Source organism: Bubalus kerabau, chromosome 4 (genome assembly GCF_029407905.1).
Source record: "Bubalus kerabau isolate K-KA32 ecotype Philippines breed swamp buffalo chromosome 4, PCC_UOA_SB_1v2, whole genome shotgun sequence".
Taxonomy (NCBI): domain Eukaryota; kingdom Metazoa; phylum Chordata; class Mammalia; order Artiodactyla; family Bovidae; genus Bubalus; species Bubalus kerabau.
In genome coordinates this window covers 67955669-67974635 of record NC_073627.1, presented here as the reverse complement: position 1 = coordinate 67974635, position 18967 = coordinate 67955669, and the positions used below count along the sequence as shown (strand labels likewise).

Here is an 18967-nt window from a genome sequence, read left to right as displayed (position 1 = left end):
TATACAAGCAACTCCTGCAGCTCAATTCCAGAAAAATAAACGACCCAATCAAAAAATGGGCCAAAGAACTAAATAGACATTTCTCCAAAGACATACAGATGGCTAACAAACGCATGAAAAGATGCACAACATCACTCATTATCAGAGAAATGCAAATCAAAACCACAATGAGGTACCATCTTACGCCAGTCAGAATGGCTGCTATCAAAAAGTCTATGAGCAATAAGTGCTGGAGAGGGTGTGGAGAAAAGGGAACCTTCTTACACTGTTGGTGGGAATACAAACTAGTACAGCCACTATGGAGAACAGTGTGGAGATTCCTTAAAAATCTGGAAATAGAACTGCCATACGACCCAGCAATCCCACTGCTGGGCATACACACCAAGGAAACCAGAATTGAAAGAAACACGTGCACCCCAATATTCATCACAGCACTGTTTGTAATAGCCAGGACATGAAAGCAACCTAGATGTCCATCAGCAGATGAATGGATAAGAAAGCTGTGGTACATATACACAATGGAATATTACTCAGCTATTAAAAAGAATGCATTTGAATCAGTTCTAATGAGGTGGATGAAACTGGAGCCTATTATACACAGTGAAGTAAGTCAGAAAGAAAAACACCAATACAGTATAATAACACATATATATGGAATCTAGAAAGATTATAACGACCCTATATGTGAGACAGCAAGAGAAACATAGATGTAAAGAACAGACTTTTGGACTCTGTGGGAGAAGGCGAGGGTGGGATGATTTGAGAGAATAGCATTGAAACATGTATATTATCATATGTGAAATAGATCACCAGTCCAAGTTCAATGCATGAGACAGGGTGCTCAGGACTGGTGCACTGAGATAACCCTGAGGGATGGGAATGGAGAGGGAAGTGGGAGCGGGGGTTCAGGATGGGGAACACATGTACACCCATGGCTGATTCATGTCAATGTATGGCAAAAACCACTACAATATTGTAAAGCAATTAGCCTCCAATTAAAATAAATAAATTAATTTTAAAGAAAACACACACGCACATACACACTCAAAAAGAAAAAAAAAACCCAAGCCACAGATGGCTTAAAAGAGTGTAGTCATTTTCTGTTGTTGCCGCAACAAATTATTCAAACTTAGTGGCTTGAAAACCAACACAAATTCATTCTCTTAGAGTGTAGAAGGTCAGAAGTCCATAATGGGTTTCAAAGGGCTAAATGCTTCCGGAGCCTCTGAGGAAAAATCCATTTCCTCCCGTTTCCGGTTTCTAGTTCAGTTCAGTTCAGTTCAGTAGCTCAGTCGTGTCTGACTCTTTGCGACCCCATGAATCACAGCACGCCAGGCCGCCTTGTCCATCACCAATTCCCGGAGTTCACCCAAATCCACATCCATCAAGTCGGTGATGCCATCCAGCCATCTCATCTTCTGCCATCCCCTTCTCGTCCTGCCCCCAATCCCTACCAGCATCAGAGTCTTTTCCAATGAGTCAACTCTTCACATGAGGTGGCCAAAGTATTGGAGTTTCAATTTTAGCATCAGTCCTCCCAATGAACACCCAGGACTGATCTCCTTTAGAGTGGACTGGTTGGATCTCCTTGCAGTCCAAGGGATTCTTAAGAGGCTCCACCAACACCACAATTCAAAAGCATCAATTCTTCCGTGCTCAGCTTTCTTCACAGTCCAACACTCACATCCATACATGACCACTAGAAAAACCATAGCCTTGACTAGATGGACCTTTGTTGGCAAAGTAATGTCTCTGCTTTTGAATATGCTATCTAGGTTGGTCATAACTTTCCTACCAAAGAGTAAGCGTCTTTTAATTTCATGGCTTCAATCACCATCAGCAGTGATTGTGGAGCCTCAACAAATAAAGTCTGACACTGTTTCCACCATTTCCCATGTATTTCCTATGAAGTGATGGGACCTGATCCCATGATCTTAGTTTTCTGAATGTTGAGCTTTAAGGCAACTTTTTCACTCTCCTCCTTCACTTTCATCAAGAGGCTTTTTAGTTCCTCTTCACTTTTTGCCATAAGGATGGTGTCATCTGCATGTCTGAGGTTATTGATATTTCTCTCGGCAATTTTGATTCCAGCTTGTGCTTCCTCCAGCCCAGCGTTTCTCATGATGTACTCTGCACAGAAGTTAAATAAGCAGGTGACAATATACAGCCTTGACATACTCCTTTCTCTATTTGGCATCAGTCTGTTGTTCCATGTCCAGTTCTAGCTGTTGCTTCCTGACCTGCATACAAATTTCTCAAGAGGCAGGTCAGGTGATCTGGTATTCCCATCTCTTTCAGAATTTTCCACAGTTTATTGTGAACCACACAGTCAAAGGCTTTGGCATAGTCAATAAAGCAGAAATAGATGTTTTTCCGGAACTCTCTTGCCTTTTCAATGATCCAGAGGATATTGGCAATTTGATCTCTGGTTCCTCTGTCTTTTCTAAAACCAGCTTGAACATCTGGAAGTTCACAGTTCATGTATTGCTGAAGCCTGGCTTGGAGAATTTTGTGCATTACTTTACTTCTGGTTTCTAGAGGGCATTTAAATTCCTTGGCCCCTCCCTTCATCTTCAAAATCAACAATCACATCAGCCCAGCCTCTGCTTCCACTGGCATCTTGAAGGACCCTTATGATTACACTGGGCCCACCCAGATAATCCTAGGTAAGAACCCCTTCTCAAGGTCCTTAACTTGATCGTGCCTGCCAATTTTCTTTGACCACGTCAGGCTACATATTCATAGAGTCTAGGAATTAGGACCTGGGCATCTTCGAGAAGACATTTCTCTGTCCACCACACACAGCTAAGATTTGATTCCTGATGCTGGCAAGGCCCACTGAAGCTGGAGAGCCTGCTGTGGTCTGTCAGCTAACCATGCCTCCAAGCTGCCTTGCACAGTGCCAGCTGTAGCTCAGGGAAAGGGAACTCTTGGCAGTAACTAGATGCTGTGTCTGGAAGGGATACAAGTCACTCCTGCCTCCAGTTCACTGGTCAAAACCACTCACATGGTCTTGCTCGATTTCAAATTGTTATCTATCCTGCTACTTGAAGGATAGCAGAACCTGAGGAGTACTGGGTGAAAGGTGTTCCTATCACAGCCCAAACACTCAGATCACCCCCATTTCCCGACCAAGAGAATCTGTACTTGTTGCTAATGCTCTTCACCAGATACTGTCACTTTTTTTTTCTTTTTTTTTTTTTTAACCATTCAAGTATCATTTGGGTGTCTCTCATGATCAGTCAAATTCAGAACCAAATAGAGAAGGGAATTTTGGAAAATGTACTTCCAAGACTCTCTTATGTGATAATGAAAAAACTCCAAGATGGGTGGGCAGGTTAAAGGGTATAATTAACAAAATTAACTTTTTTTGTTAATTTGTGAATTAGCAAAATAAGGCTAAGGTGTTCCAATAAAATGGCCCTTACTATGTGTTTACTATCAATGGTCTTCTCTTGCAATGGGAACATTTAATCTCAAAACAGTCTTAACAAAGAGTTAAGTAGTCTGCCTAAGTACTTGGTAAATGTTGACTTCAAGAGCCAACTTTAAGTCTTTTTTATTCCAAAGTGTATGTGTAGATTTTTTACTACTTTTTCCCTCCACTGTATATTTACAAGCTAGTGTCAGACTTTATTTTTGGGGGCTCCAAAATCACAGCAGATGGTGACTGCAGCCATGAAATTAAAAGACCCTTACTCCTTGGAAGGAAAGTTATGTCCAACCTAGATAGCATATTCAAAAGCAGAGACATTACTTTGCCAACAAAGGTCCATCTAGTCAAGGCTATGGTTTTTCCTGTGGTCATGTATGGATGTGAGAGTTGGACTGTGAAGAAAGCTGAGTGCCGAAGAATTGATGCTTTTGAACTGTGGTGTTGGAGAAGACTCTTGAGAGTCCCTTGGACTGCAAGGAGATCCAGCCAGTCCATTCTGAAGGAGATCAGCCCTGGGATTTCTTTGGAAGGAATGATGCTAAAGCTGAATCTCCAATACTTTGGCCACCTCATGTGAAGAGCTGACTTATTGGAAAAGACCCTGATGCTGGGAAAGATTGGGGGCAGGAGGAGAAGGGGACGACAGAGGATGAGATGGCTGCATGGCATCACCGACTCGATGGACGTGAGTCTGAGTGAACTCTGGGAGTTGGTGATGGACAGGGAGGCCTGGAGTGCTGCGATTCATGGGGTTGCAGAGTCGGGCACGACTGAATGACAGAACTGAACTGAAGAGATTCAATCACTGATGCCAATAGCAGAGTCAGAACTCTTGGTGAAGGGTTGCTATCAGTGTCACAATCTGTGAGGGATCAATGCCCACTGGCAAAGTACACCATATGGTACCAGAACTCTCAAAAAACATGGGGGCAGAAAACCTGGACTGTATTGATAATCACGTCTAGGTAAACCGCCTTATGTCTCCAACAGTTCTTTTCCTAATGCACAAAAGCAAGCAATATCATTGTCAGACTGTGCTACAATATTGCAAATATCATCAGCAGTAATAGACACGAAGCTATCAGATCAGATCAGTCGCTCAGTCGTGTCCTATTCTTTGCGACCCCATGAATTGCAGCATGCCAGGCCTCCCTGTCCATCACCAACTCCCGGAGTTCACTCAGACTCACGTCCATCGAGTCAGTGATGCCATCCAGCCATCTCATCCTCTGTCGTCCCCTTCTCCTCTTGCCCCCAATCCCTCCCAGCATCAGAGTCTATAAATTAATGCATTATACAAACTTCTTAATTCATGTACTCACATAACAAATAACTATCACTTAATATTTCTTAACACTCAAATTTTATGTTCACAAAATTATTTCAAAACAGGGAGAGATATTTGTACATTGATTTGATTACTCATTACAAAAGTTGTAATAAAATATATTCTGCCAAATTTATGTTAGATTCTGTCAATATTAAAACCAGAAAATACATGATTCTTTGCATTAGAGAAGCAGCAGCATTAAAGAAAAATTAGGCCCCATTTCATAGATAAGAAAGTGATAATTGGCACAAAGACTTTTTTCAGTTCTGAAACAAATATCTACTCCTCCAGTTTTTATCTTCTTAAATTATTATAGTAACACTCTGCCTTATTTTCACACAATTATATTAATTTACATACATTAATACAAACTGAATAACATTCATAACAATCTATACAGTCACAAGGTCTATGCTGATAGAACTGATCTAGACATTTCAAACAAAAAAGCTCATTAATGCACAAAGCAATATAAATTCCATCAAAATGAAAATTAATAGAATAATGAGCTGAATTATAAGTCTAAATGCTTCTACTGTACCAGCTGACTTTTTGAAATATGTCCATGTGTTTTGCAAACTGTATTTTTCCCTTTCCTCATGCTAATTGGGTTTCCAGGTACCCTATCTTCTTAGTTGTGACTAATTGTACTCTGAAAACTAAAGCTAACTGTATCCTTTAAATCATATATATGGAATCTAGAAAAGTGTACAGATGAAGCTATTTGCAGGGCAGGAATAGAGACACTGATATAGATAAAAGATGTGTGGACATGCACAGGGGGTGTAAGTGGAGGGGTGGATGAATTGGGAGACAAGAATTGACATATTTACACTATGATGTGTAAAATATATAGTTAGTGGGAAGCTGCTGTACAGCACATGGAGCTCAGCTTGGTGCCCCATGATGGATGGGTGACATCAGGGGTGGGTTGGAAGGAGGTCTCAAAGTGAGGGGTTATATGTATACATATAGCAGATTCACATTTTTGTACAGCAGAAACTAACACATATTGTAAAGCAACTAACTATACTCCAATAAAATAAAATCCTAAATTCACTGACAACATAATGCCAGGTATCACGGAGCAAGAAAGGATCAGTCAAGAAGGGAGTCAGCCCATTGTATAAAAAAGGGAGTAGGGACTGTGAACCCAAGCTCTGTCTAGAGTTTGTTATCTGAAAGTGTGGCCAGAATTCAGAACCAGTGACCACCTGCCTCCTCAAGCTGTGACTACAACGACTTGCAGCATCACCAGGCCTTGGATGGAATACCAAGGATTGTGTATGAAGCATTAATGCATTGCCATTACTTCTGTTTTTTAAAGAACCTGATATTTTAATCATTTACTCATCAGTAATGAAATCTATAACTGTAAGGCGGGTGCAGAGAAAAAGAGAGTGAGCTGGGCAGTCAGACAAGAAAAGGAAATTTATTTGAGGGAAAACAAGAGGGTGACTGGCCCTTGAGAAGAACCAGTGTCCTCCCTTTCTGATAGGGTCTTTCTTATACTGTTGTAGCCACACTTTCTGGGAAACAAACTCACTCAGAAGGACACTGCAGATAGTGGAGTGAACGCAGTTTATTACACCGGTGGGCCAAAGGCAGAGTCTCCTCTTAGCCAAGGACCCCGGCCAGGTTTTGTGAAAACCTTATATACCCTAAGTGTACGTGCCCAAACCCACTTCCCCAAATTCCCTGAAACTACCCTGAACAAAGGAAACGAAAGATAACAATCAAAGCGAACCCGTGACTCATATGCCTTAAGCCTAGGTAGTTAACAGTGACAATTATCAATAGGCCTGTGGTCATACCCCCAATAAGTATAATAGAATGTACGATTCTATTTGTTTACACAGATAATTAGGGTATTCTTTTAGGCGATGGAGAGTCTAGGTACAAGCCCTGGGGCTCTTCCATCCAGGGGGGTCTGGTTTTCCACTTGGTATGTCATTTCCATAGATACTGGGCATATAGCTCGAAGTCCACAGTCTGGCCCAAGCTGGAGTCCTGCTTTCAAGATGGAGCGTGTTCTGTCTGTTTCCTCCTTCAATACCCCACCAATGAAAAATTCTCTGAAGGGATGGTTAATTTTTAGCTTGTAGCTGAGTGCTGCAGTCACATAGCCGGAGGTCTGGAATCCGCTGGTCTCGTAGCTTTGAAAAGGCAGGGGCCAGTGGAAAAACACAATGTTGTTTAGGCAATTTGGTCAATCTCAAGGGTCACTGTGATTTTCTTTGTTTGTGAGGTCAACATAAAGAGCCATTTCAAACATGAGCCCCCATGTAGACCCTATTAGTAACAGAGTTTGTTGATATGTGAAGAAAAGACAAAACAAAGTGCTATCTTTAAGCCCAAGCAAATGTGAACCTTCACACATTGCAGTACTCAAGTATATACTATATTTTTTAAAAAATATTCTACTATGTAAGCATAATTATAACCATATTATGAAGCCCTTTTGAACAAATGAAATACTAGCATCATAATATCAAACTGATACTTTGCATTGTACTATGGGATGGTGCTGAAACAATGTCTTCAATGTTATCAATCATAAAACCTGTGATTATTCAGAGATTAGAGACTCAGTGGAAAATATCTGTAAGCATTCTCTGCTTAATAGCTGCAAAATATCTATTAAATATTTTCTTGCTAGTAAAGACATAGCAAGTGCCTTTCCATCAGTTGGAAATCTCTTTACAAAAATAAATTCAGCTCAATAATAATCATATTAATGCAATTTTTAAAGCATCTGACTTCTACAAAGAAACTGAACTGCATAATACCATTTTAATGATTCATTCATAATTAAATTGTGTTCACTTTTATGTAATGCTGGTTTGAGTAATATTAATTATACTAATTTTCTCAGTTTATGATAATATGTGTTAAACATATTTTGTTAGGCTGATAATTAATATTTTAATATATTTATATCTAATATATTTATATATTGAATGTATCACTTACTAGTACTGATTTTTTAATTTTGTGAAGTCTTAATACTTTAATATAATACTGATGCTGGGAGGGATTGGGGGCAGGAGGAAAAGGGGACGACAGAGGATGAGATGGCTGGATGGCATTACCGACTGGATGGACGTGCGTTTGGGTGAACTCCGGGAGTTGGTGATGGACAGGGAGGCCTGGAGTGCTGCAATTCATGGGGTCGCAGAGTCGGACACGACTGAGCAACTGAACAGAACTGAACTGAATATCACTGCCATTATTAATGATGAAACAGTAAAAGTGCCAATATAACTATTACGCTCTCTTTCCTGATTCATCTCCCCAGAACTTGCCAATCTCCCCTGTGCCCCAAGAACAGTGGAAAAACCGTTAGGACTGAAGGTAGGACCTGAAAGCTGATACATCCTGAAACACTGATTCATCAGCAGTCATAACCCCAAGGCTCTTTCTTAGATTTTACTGGGATGACATGACTGAAGGGGAACATCCACTGAGGACTGAGTTTAAATTCACCATTAGCACAAAGATATAAGGTGGATTTTTTTAGTATCATAATTCTTACACACGAACAACTGAGACTTCAAGTTCACATCTCTTCTCTCTCACTCTTTCTGCTATCCACACTGAAGCCTGCATTACCGCATGCCCCTCTCTGGTCAACACTGCTAAGCTGTCTGCTTAGAATTTGGGTCCACAGAAAACAGCACATCTTTGTCTGAGTCTCTCCTCATTGTCCTCCAGGACAGACCGCCGTCCCCTCAGGGTGTCTCTTAGGTTTGATTGTAAGACTCTTAAGAAACATCAGTTCTTACCTTGTATTTAAATTACTTGTAAATTACTTGTTTTTTCTCTTCAATAGATTTTCATGCCTTTCCAAGAAGCGCCCTGTTTATTTCATCTTAGCACTCTCATTGGAGCCCACCATGGTGGACTCTACCTGGCATCCTCCTTTGCAACTATCCCATACCTGGGCCTCCCCACTTCAGTTTATCTTGCCACAAACAGCCTTCAGCACTGTTCTCTTGTCTAGTGCAACTTGTAATTTTTTCCAGTGACCTCTAGGAACCTATCTGTTTAGGTAGGTTCCTTTTCTAATTCTTAAACCTTCTCTAATTCTCATTTTCTGCTACTTTAAACATCTATCACTTCCAACCTATCAACGTCTCCTGGACTTAAACGATTGGTCTCTCACCACAGACTACTCCAAATACTGTTCATCTCACAATCTGAACTGCACTCTGCATGTAACCTTCCCTCCCTGAGCATGTGCTCTCAGGATCTTTTCTCCAGTTTATTAAAGCCACCCTTCACCCGGACTCCCTGCCTCCTATGTTTTCTTCTTCCTCTCTGGGGGTCAGTGTAAATGTTAAATGGAATAGCATAACAACAGAGCTTGGGAAAAGGAATGAAACTCAGATATTTTGAAAGCAAATCTATACAATTTATTCTGGGTGTATAAAAGTGAAAAAATAAAGCAAGACTAAGCTCTGTAACCTGAGTAGCTGAATGATGGTACTTTTTTCTAAACTGGGAAACACAGGAGAAGGACTCAAGTTTACATCAGGGATACTGGTGATTAAATATTCATTTATAGACAGGGCTTGAAGAAGTAATTCATAGGGCCTGGACTCCATCTTAGGCCTGTTCATGCTGATCATGCTCAGCCGCTTTTCCAATGGACTCTGAACTCTGTGTTTAATGCCTATGAAAACAACAACAGAAGGATAAGACCCCTTCCAGACAGGGGAACCTTGAAGATCGTATCTAGGTTACTCATCGCCTAAGAGAAAACATACACTAATCACCCCTTCCTCCAGACAGGCCATACATTTTTCTGTATCTATGGGAGTGTAACTTCGGGTTTATTGATTATTGGCTAATTGTTTGACTACTTGAGCACATGAGCACATAGCACGTGAATGATGGGGTTATTGGGATTGTATTTTCCTTGGTTTATGTAAGTCTCAAGGAATTTGGAGTGGTGGGTTCAGACACGTACACGTGGGGTATAAAAGATTTTCACAAATGCTGGTCAGGGTCCTTGGCTAAGAGGAGACTTTGCCTTGGGCCCACCAGTGTAATAAACTGCACTCCACTATCTGCATTGTCCTTCTGAGTGAGTTTGTTTCCCAGAATGCGTGGCTACAACATTTGGTGCATTGGCCAGGGAACTCCTCACTTTGAGGAGACAGGTCTCATTTGAGGCCACCCCGAGGCTTTGTGGCTTGAATCTTCTAGATGGGGGAAGGCACCTCGCCCCTCTGGAAGAATTCAGCCTTTCAACTCGGTTTCTTTGCTTTGGCGGTAGTGAACTGCAGCAAGGGAACTGAGTGCTCAGGAGGAGGAACCCACCTGGCAGGGTGGAAGAGGGGGTCTGATCACCCCACTGGAAGGGACTAGAAGGGGCACAGGCCCACAGGGGCCTGGAATAGGCAGGCAGCAGCGATTGCTTGGTACACAGGTCGACGAGCGTGCTACGGTTTAGGAAGGAAATTTGTGAAGGTCATTTAGGAGGTTGTCCATGCCGTCTCAGGGAAAATTATTACCAGCGATCTCAAGGGGATTTTTAGGATAGGAAACTGGTCCTTGTACGCTCGTATTCTGCCCTCCCCCAGGAGGTGTCCTGTCTGCTGTGGAATTCTTGATCCCCTCGGAATTGTTAGGCTAGAAGGAAGGGGATACATACATGAGTATGAATTGGCTTTCCTGGACATGGTCTGGGACATGGGATATTTAACCCATCTGTGTTTTCATCCACACCTGATCAAGCCCACCAAGACAGAATGGACTTTAAGGGGAAAAGAGTCTTGGACCATGTGGTGTTCTGGTTAGGCTGTGCTGACCGGCAGGTGAAGACACACTGATCCCCCTTCTCCCTCTGGGATCTGGCAGGCAAGGCTCTTCTCACCCCAATTAGGAAGGAGGCAGAATGGCAATATAAGTGTCATTGAGTGGAAATATCAGAAGTACATAGGATATCAAGAACTTTGTAGACAGAAAAGGAAAAGTTGAAAGTCCAAGAAGGTAAGCAAGATGGGGGGAAGTGAATCCAAGGCAACTGTATTGGAATGCATGATTAAAAACTTAAAGAAGGGATTTGGAGGAGACTATGGGGTGAAAATGAAGCCTAACCACATCCACAAACTCTGTGAGGTTGAATGGCCCCCTATGGGAGTAGGATGGCCACCAGAGAACACTATGAACTTAAAAATAGTAGAAGCAGTCTATACAGTAGTCACAGGAGAGCCAGGACACCTGGATCAATATCCATATATTGACTCATGGCTAGAATTAGCTCAAGACCCTCCTACTTGGACAAGGTTCTGTATCCAGAAGGGAAATGGAAAAATATTAATGGCACAAAAATTGACTGATGATAAAAAAGGAAATTGTACAGGATTTGGACGGGGATATCCTCCCCCATACTGGATAATGACACGCCTGCCTCCCAGTGCTCCACCAGGACCAGAGGCTGCCTTAATGCCCAATCCAGAGCCAGGTGAAGTCCTGCAGCAGCTGCTGCTCCTCCGCCAGCTCTACCCAAGGTCATAGAGCTGCCACCTTGGCAGGCTCTGATCCCTGTGACAAAAGCCTCTGGCCAACACTTCCAGGATCCAGCTCCAGCCAAACCACCCAAGCTATAACCGCCTCTTCCAGTGAGTACTGACAAGAAGGGGAGGGAGATGTTGGAATTAGGCAGAGACTGCCCAGGGGCGGGGGAGCCTGGTGGGCTGCCGTCTATGGGGTCGCACAGAGTCGGACACGACTGAAGTAACTTAGCAGCAGCAGCAGCGCTCTGCCAGAGAGCCAGAGGGAACGAAAGATAACAGACAAGAGATTTGCAATGCTAGCTGCTGCTCTGGGAAAGTCTATCTCGGCCCTCCAGAAAACCTCATCTCATCTGCCCCAGGGACAGGACAGTCCTTCAACTGGTCCCAACAGAGGCCGTGGGCCCTGTTACAGCCCAACCAGTGTGCCCGGTGCCGAGCTTTTGGCAATTGGAAGAATGAATGCCCTAAGGCAAGGAAGGAAGAGGAAGCTCCTGCAGTTGTGGGGCTTGCTGACTTGGAAATTAAATAGGGCTGCTGGGGCTCAGAGATATCACATCCCTGAGAACCCATGGTAACCTTAAAAGTGGGGGGACCAAAACATTGACTTCATGGTGGATACAGAGCAGAATTGTCAGTAGTAACAAAACCTGGGGCACCACTGTCCAAAAAGACTACCGCTGTAACTGGGGTATCGGGAGGAGAGATGATTATATCATTTTGCCAGCCCAGAAAATGTCAGATGGGGAGGGCACCAAGTGATTCATGAATTCCTCTACATTCCTGAATGCCCAGTACCCCTGTTGGGGAGACACTTGCTCTCCAAACTAGGAGCACAAGTGACTTTCTCCCCTGAGGAGAGGCCCACCTTCCAGATGGACACTATGACTTATTTGCTGTCTCTCTTAATACCACCCCAAAATGAATGGAGGCTGCATGAGCCTCCAAAGGAAGAACGGGGTGGGCCGGAAGAGCATGAGAGTGAGCTCATTTATTCCCTGAGGTCTAGGCAGAAGACAACCCCCTATCCCCCCAGGATGGCTAAACATCAAGCCCCAGTGATAACAGAACTCAAACCAGGCAACATCCCGGTTAGAAAGCACCAGTACCCACTACGGATAGAGGCCTGGGCTGGCATACTGCCCCACATCAATAGATTGAAAGAAGCGGGCATTCTAGTAGAGTGCCAGTTGGCTTGGAATATGCCGATCCTGCCAGTCAAAAAGGAAGGAGGACAGGACTATAGGCCTGTACAGGATCTCAGGCTAGTCAACCAGGCTACTGTGACTTTACACCCCACTATTCCAAACTCCTATACCTTACTTAGCCTCCTCCCACCGAGGACTAAAGTTTATACTCACCTAGATCTCAAGGATGCCTTCTTCTGTGTATGCCTCGCCCCAGCGTCACAGCCCATCTTTGCCTTTGAATGGGAAGATCCAGTCGGGGGCACCAAGCAACAGCTCATCTGGACTCCCCCACAAGGGTTTAAGAACCCTCTCCAGCCATCTTTGGGGAAGCCTTGGCTTCTGACCTGAATTCATTCCATCCAGAAGAATATGGATGTTGGCTCCTACAATATGGGGATGACGTGCTGCTGGCTGCTGAGACCAAGGAAAAATGATGGAAAGGGACAAAAGCACTGCTCCAGCTGCTGATGGAAGCAGGTTACCAGGTGTCAAAGAAGAAGGCACAGATCTGCAAGGAGGAGGTAAGGTATCTGGGGTTTGTTTTAAAGAAGGACACAAGGTTCCAGACCCTAGTTGGGTCCTATATACTGATGGCACTAGCCTGATAAAACAAGGACAACGGCTGTCAGGTTAGCCAAAGCGGAAGGGGCCATCAAGACTGAAAAGGGATGGTGGGACTTGCCAAGTGGCAAACTATTGGCACTGGAGGAGCTGGCACACAATCTGGTAAGCCAAACATACCAAGCAACCCACCTAGGCCATGCTGCCTGCTCACAGGTTAAAGCTGCCTCTCGGGTATTCAGATAAAAACCTCCGGGTATTTAGCTGAAAGGCACGCTGCCCTTTGAATATCTGGGAGTGGACTTCACTGAAATGAAACCTCACTGAAACTATTGTTACCTGCTGGTCATGGTATGTACGTTCTCGGAATGGGTAGAAGCTTTTCCTACCTGGACTGAAAGAGCATCAGAAGTGGCCTGGTGCCTGCTTAGGGAAATATTTCCCAGATTTGGACTTCCTACCAGCATTGGTTCAGACAATAATCAGGCTTTTGCAGCTGATTTAGTACAAGTAAGCAAAACTTTAAACATCAAATGGAAACTGAACACTGTATATAGGCCCAGAGTTCTGAGATGGTGGAATGAACCAACTGGACATCAAAGAGACTCTCCAAGTGAATCATAGGGACTGACTGCTCCTGGGTGGACTTGCTTCCAACGGCTCTGCTCAGACTCAAGATGACCCCACAATCCCATGGCTCTTCTCCATATGAAATTGTGTATGGGAGGCCTCCTCCCATAATAAAACAAGTGTCAAAAAATTTGCCTCAGGTAAGGGGGAATAGGATTTCACAGCAGAAGGAACTGGGTAAGGTAATAAATCAGGTAACTAAGTTTGTACAAGAAAGGGTGCTGTCCCCCCTTGGGGAACAGATTCATGAGTTTACACTTGGTGACCAAGTATGGGTCAAACATTGGAAACATGATTTGGTGAAAGGGCCCTTATGTTATTCTAACTACCCCTACTGCAGGTAAAGTTGCAGGTATTATCCCTTGGATCCATCATACGAAGGTGAAGAAAACATATCATGCAGACCCAAAAAATGCTGAGTGGACTGCACATAGGGACCCCTCTTACCCTCGGGAGACTAAGACCATCCTTAAGAAGAAGGAAAAGAAGATCCTGGATGGGCCCCTTCAGGATGAAGCCACACAATCAACTCCTGCTGCTTGGCCTCATCAACGTGATTTTGAATTTAACTTCTGTTTCAACTCAGGACAATGTTTTCATCTCATGGGCACATTCCTACGCAGACTTCCACAACACTTCCAACTGCTGGGTATGTAGGGCTATGCCTCTGTCAGTGATGGATGGACTTCCTTGGTGGGTGTCATCACTCTGCCAAGGAGATTTTAAACCACTCTGCTCTTTTCTGGGATGGCAAAAAGAGACTTTCCTCTCTCTTGTCAATCATAACCTCTCCTTGCTCTCTTGGTGTAAGACCTACAGTCAATAGAGTTTGGTCATGGGGTTACATTTGATATAAATGCCAGTGTAACAAAAGCCTAACTTACAACAAGCCCCAGTAAATCTATCTTATTTACATGCTAAGTGGACAAGATCTGTGTTTCAATGATATGAATATATTGCTGCCTTATTCGTACCCTCTATAGGGACAACAGATATCATGATTAAAGGGCAGGCCTTGACTAATTTCACAAAACAGGCCCTCCTAGATAGAACAAAAGCCATCCAAGCCTTAAATGAAGAGCAAATCCAAATGAGTAAAGCAGTAATTCATAATAGAATGGCTTTGGACATACTCACAGCTGCTCGAGGAGGGACCTGTGCTATAATTAAGGTCGAATGTTGTATATACATTCCTGACTTATCTGGCAATGTATCGACTGCTTTAGATGACATGAAAAACCAGGTAAAAGCAATGTCAAATGAAAATATTCCTTTCTGGACTTTGGTCCTATCTTGGGTGAAGGGCGATTGGTGGAAAACTGTATTTACCACTGTTATATTTGCCTTAATAGTTCTGCTTTTTGGACCCTGAATTTTACAATGTATTATGAACTTTGTAACCTGAAGTTTGATATCATTCTCCCAAATTGGTGGTCGGAGAGCCAGGGTGCAATATATCCCTATGAATGATGTTCATAATATGAGTTAAGAGCCTCAAGAGGGGGACTGAAGAAGGAATTCATAGGGTCTGGACTCCATCTTAGGCCTGTTCATGCTGATCATGCTCGGCCACCTTTCCAATGGACTCTGAACTTTGTGTTTAGTGCCTATGAAAACAACAATAGAAGGATAAGACCCCCTCCAGACAGGGGAACCTTGAAGATCATATCTAGGTTACTCATCGCCTAAGAGAAAACATACACTAATCACCCCTTCCTCCAGACAGGCCATGCATTTTTCTGTATCTATGGGAGTGTAACCTCTGGTTTATTGATTATTGGCTAATTGTTTGACTGTTTGAGCACATGAGCACATAGCACGTGAATGATGGGGTTATTGAGATTGTATTTTCCTTGGTTTATGTAAGTCTCAAGGAATTTGGAGTGGTGGGTTCAGACACGTACACATGCGGTATAAAATATTCTCACAAATGCTGGCCGGGGGTCCTTGGCTAAGAGGAGACTCTGCCTTGGGCCCGCCGGTGTAATAAACTGCATTCCACTATCTGCATTGTCCTTCTGAGTAAGTTTGTTTCCCGGAACGTGTGGCTACAACAGAGTTACATGTGGAGCCATCAAATAAGAGATTTAGACTTATATTCATGGGGTGTGTGTGTGTGTGTGTGTGTGTGTGTGTGTGTGTGTGTGCACAGGTGGGTGGGTGTGTATAAGCAGAGATTGCTGAGGTCTGAAAACCCAATACATTAATAGATAGCATTTAAAGCCAATGAACTAAAGATTATTTAAGAAGAGAGTAAAATAGAAAAAATCCAACAAAGGCACATTGATGCCCCAATATTTACAGGCAGGAAATGCAGTTCTGAATGTTGGGGAAATATAACTAAAACCTCCTGCCAACCCAGAAAACCTCTCCACAACAGTAGAAGATAAAATGACATTCTTCCTGTTAAATTACCATTGTTAACGAAATTACCACTGTTAATACTATTGAATTAGAGTGGGGTGTGCAGCATAGGTGATCAACTAAGATTGCAAAGCCAGAAAGAAATCTTATTTTTATAGAATCAGGCAGACACAACCCACTATATACATGTAAGATAATCAATAACTAGTGTTCAAATAGGCTTCTCTAGTGACTCAGACAGTAACAAATCTGCCTGCAACGTGGGAGAGGACTGAAGGCACCGTGTGTCACACAGAGATCCTTCTAGATTCCCATGATAATTGGGTGGCCGTTGGCATTAGCTAACTGGCTTTATCCAAAGGAAAAATAAACTTCTCACATATTTGTTACAGGAGGAAGCTTTGTAACTTGGAGCAAAGTCTCCACTGAAATTAGGCTTTTACTCTCCCCCATAAACCAGAAGCCAGGGCCCTATCTTCCTTGCTTAGATGCAAAGAGATGGTTCTTAAGTATTTGAGATATTCCTGAGCCTTAAAACTGGCAAGAGACTTCTTTAGCCACAAAAAAAATGTACCTACATTTCTTACTTTATAGCAGCAATGCTTATTTTTTAAGCAACAAATATGCAAACAAAATGTGAGGTAGAGAGTCTCTTGTATTTTTTCACTGAAGAAAATGGTCTTTTTTTTTTCCCTTTAGTTTGTATTGGGTTGGCCAAAAAGTTGTTCAGCTTTTCCATACAACTGTATGAAAAATTCAAGTCAACTTTTTGGCCAACCCAAAATTTATCCTTGGATTAGGAAGGAGGAACACTAGGAGCACTTACACAGCAAGAGAGGAAACAAGCTATTGGATCAATCAATAAGAAAGCTTTTGAAAAGGATGATGCATACAATTTTATATAAGGAAGGATTGAAGAGTGACCTGTCAGATGTGAAAACATGGAGGACTTTGGTTTTTGTGCTTTTTGTTTGTTTGTTTTTTTAAGTATCAGTGGGATGATAAGAATAAAAAGTTTGACAGGAGTAATCTTTACAGGAGAGAAGGCAAGGAGGGGTGAAAGAGTTCATACCTCTCTTTAAACAGTCTGCTAAACATAGAAAAGAAATAAGTAGTAGTTGAAGGGAAAGGCCACTATGATTGATGCTTGTGTGATAATTCAAGACTGGAAAATGCTGACATTTCATGGGAACAAGGATGACTACAGCAGTAAGGTCTCACATAAGCGATAAGAGGAGATGGAGACCTTGCACAAAATAGAGGATTTGGCCTTGTGTGAAAAGGGAGATACATATAGACCTACAGACTAGTGATGATGAAATTTTCATCCCATTCTTTCCTTCATGAAATAAAGAGCAGAGCTATTGCTTTCAGTTCAAGATGGCAGAGTAGAAGGATGTGCCCTCATCTCCTCCTGTGAGAGCTCCAAAATCACAACTAGCTGCTGAAAAGCAATCAACAGGAGGATGCTAGAACTTACCAAAAAAAAAAAAAGATACACCATGTCCAAAGATAAAGAAGAAGCCACAGTGAGACATACTGGACATATGAATGAGGAGCATAATAACAATAAAATCAAATCCCTTACTTGCCAGGTGGGTGACCCAAAAGTGGAAAACAATAATACCAAAGAAGTTCTCCCACTGTTGTAAAGGTTCAGAACTCCACATCAGGCTTCCCAGCCTGGGGACACAACAAAGGGACTGGGTATCCCCACGGAATCTGACCTTGAAGCCCAGCAGGATTTGATTACAAGACTTCCACAGAAATGGGGGAAACAGAGACTCCAGGCTTGAAAGGCACAAACTAAACTTTGGTTGCACCAAGATTCAGAGGAAAGGAGCAGTGACTCCACAGGAAACTGAACCAAAACTACCTGCCAGTGATGGGTCTCCTTTGGAGTCACGGTCAGCAGGGGATGACCACAGGGACAGGAGTAGGGGTGGCAGCAGCTGTCTGGGAAGGTGCCCTTTGGCACAAACACTCTTGGAGGTTGCCATTAACTCAATCATAGAGTCTGTAGACCCAAGGGCTGGGTCACCTCAGGACAAAAAAACTACCAGGGTGGGTGTGTAACCCCACCAATCAGCAGATAACTGGATTAAAGCTTTACTGAGCAAGGTCCTGCCCACCATAGCAAGACCCAGTTTTTCCCACCCATCAGGTCCCTCCCATAAGAAAGTTTACACAAGCCTCTTAGACTCCTCCATCAGAGGGTGGACAGAAGAAGCAAGAAGAACCACAGTCCCACAGTGAGGAAAACAAAACCACATTACTGAAAGTTAATCAGCATGAAGAAGCAGAAAGTTACATTCCAGATGAAGGGACAATATAAAACCCCAGAAAAACAACTAAATGAAGTAGAGATAGCTAACCTTCCAGAAAAGGAATTCAGAATAATGATAGCGAAGATGATTCAGAATGCTGGAAAAAGAATGAAGGCAAAGATTGAGAAAATGCAAGAAATGTTTACCAAATACCTAAAAGAACTAAAGAACAAACAAACAGAGATGAATAATACACAAAAATGAATCAACAGTAGAATATTTTAGGCAGAGGAGTGGATAAATGGCCTGGAGGACAGAATGGTGGAAATCACTGAGACAGAATATAGAAAAAGAATGAAAAGAAATGAAGACAGTCTAAGAGACCTCTGGGGCAACATTAAATGCACCAACATTTGCATTATAGGGGTCTAAGAAGGAGAAGAGAGAGAGAAAGGACCTCAGAAAATATTTTAAGAGATAATAGCTGAAAACTTCTGTAACATGAGAAAGGAAATAGTCTACCAAGTTCAGGAAGCATAGAGAGTCCCGGGCAGGATAAACCCAAGGACGAACACACCAAGACACATAGTAATCAAACTGACACACATTAAAGACAGAGATAAAATATTAAAAGCAACAAGGGAAAAATGACAAATAACATAAAAGGA

The 18967-nt window shown here is 42.7% G+C and overlaps 1 pseudogene; it reads left to right on the top strand.

Annotated features, from left to right (window-relative positions):
- The first annotated feature begins 12907 nt into the window (after positions 1-12907).
- Positions 12908-15157, top strand: LOC129650898 (syncytin-A-like; annotated as a pseudogene).
- Positions 15158-18967: the final 3810 nt, after the last annotated feature.